Raw genomic sequence first — 1,890 nt, forward strand, 5'->3', positions numbered from 1 at the left:
GAGGGGTGAATTGGCCTAACTCTCAAGAATCCAAGTAGAATTGCTAAAGCACAAGGATAGATGTCGTAGCATGTGCCATGTGATTGTGGCTATTACAAGCAAGCCGAAGTGAAGCCTTTGGAATTTTGTCTCTCTCTCTCTCTTGCCCCCCCTGCCGGAAGGACAGCAAGCAACACAAAGTGGAGACATGGTCATAGAGAGTTTAGAAGACCAAGAAACATCAATTGCAGGTTTGTCCATTCTATTAGTTTTGATATAAAAAGTAAAAAATCAGAACGCTTAATGTCCCAGTCCCGTAGCTCAGTTGGTTAGAGCGTTGGTCTTATGAGCCGAAGGTCGCGGGTTCGAGCCCCGCCGGGACTATTTTTGAATCCTTCTCCATGAAGGTTGGCGTTTCCATCGTTCTCCTCGGTTGCCTCTGTGAATTTCATCCGCTGTTTGTTTCGGTCTTTCCTGGATTGCCTTGCCTTCATGCATGCAGCCTGGACGAGTTCCCACAAATTTTGACTCGGTGAGTTCCCACAAATTTTGACTCGGTCTTGCCATCATCACCCGCTGGTTGTGTTAAAAAGAAGAGCAAACTGGAAAGGCATGTGCATCATTATATCGACGAGTCATTGGTCTCACTTTGGACATTCTTACGCTTGAAGATAACGTAGTCGTTAGTTAGTTGAATATGTATTAAATAATGTCGCATTTACACGACCAGACCTGCTAATTTAGAAGGCTGGAGAATTTGGCAAGGTCGTTTTATATTTTATCCCAACCATACATGGTATCTCCAAAAACCACTAGACTTTAGACTTTGATTGATAGCTAGATGTGTTGAAATGCACCCATTCTAGAATACGCGCTTCAAAGCTCTCAACTTCCCATTGGCTATGAAGACACGTTGAGGTGTCTCTAAATTGGCCTCCTTGACCTTGGCAGGTCCTTTCATTGGTTCACTTGCTTGCCCTTGGCATTTTGGCTTCCACCAAGATCACTACCCTATCACCTTTTTTGAACTTGGTGAATCTCCTTGGTAGGTATTGCGGTGTTATTTGCTCCTTTGCATGCACATCCTTAGGTTGTTTCCTTCTTTCCTCCTTTAACCTTCGACAGCCTGAGGTGGACAAGTAAGTCCCCTTTGGTGTATTTAGTCTTAGGAGGTAATGGTAATTCGGGATCACTATGTGAGCTTACTTTTGATTCGGAATCAAACTCTCTGTCCTCGCTAGAAGAGGGAGTCTCTCCTAGTGGTCGTAGCTTCGATGGTAAATCCGTCTTAAGCAATGGTATGGCACTTGGCTGGGCTAGGCATGCTTGCTCAAAGTCTATTGCACCTACGTGCTCCAACTAGGTGCGATCGTAATCCATGTGCATGACTCCTCTTTCGATTCTAAAGGCATTTCCCTTGTGTGGTTTGGAGTCTACTCATATTTACTTTATCACTTGTCCCTCAGTGTTGTATTCTTTTGTGTCAATCTCCCCTTCACTCTCATCAGTAGTCCTCATATTCGTCATTAGAGCTATCTTTGTCTGCCTGCTCGTCATCTCCTAGGTCTTGACGTGTCCTATTCCTCTCATCGGAGACTAATGCCCAATTGTACCTCAAGTTTAAGTCGTGCACTTTGGTTCATCGCCACCTCAGTTCGTTTAAGAGATCTCTAAGTGATTTAAGGTTTGCTGACGGATTGCCAGCTAACTTGTTTGTCAGGTGTTCTAAGATCTCATGGAGTTTGCCTTGTTGTTTGGTACTTGGAATATGACTGGGTTGGGTCCTCTCGATGCGCTCCTAGCCATTATGCGGATTGCCACTAAGGGATCTTCTTGGATCTTGTCAATTGCTTTAACAGCTTGCTCGTATTCCTTCGTTGTTTGAGAACAGTAAATCGATTGTAGCAAGGA

The 1,890-nt window shown here is 44.4% G+C and overlaps 1 non-coding gene across 1 annotated transcript; it reads left to right on the plus strand.

Moving 5' to 3' along the window:
• The first annotated feature begins 289 nt into the window (after window positions 1-289).
• TRNAI-UAU (transfer RNA isoleucine (anticodon UAU)) lies at window positions 290-363 on the plus strand. Its single transcript has one exon. It is a non-coding gene; the product is annotated as a tRNA-Ile (tRNA).
• The last annotated feature ends 1,527 nt before the right edge of the window (window positions 364-1,890 follow it).

The sequence above is a fragment of the Lygodium microphyllum genome, chromosome 25 (genome assembly GCF_053477565.2).
Source record: "Lygodium microphyllum isolate KBCC chromosome 25, Lygodium_microphyllum_v1.1.10, whole genome shotgun sequence".
Classification (NCBI taxonomy): domain Eukaryota; kingdom Viridiplantae; phylum Streptophyta; class Polypodiopsida; order Schizaeales; family Lygodiaceae; genus Lygodium; species Lygodium microphyllum.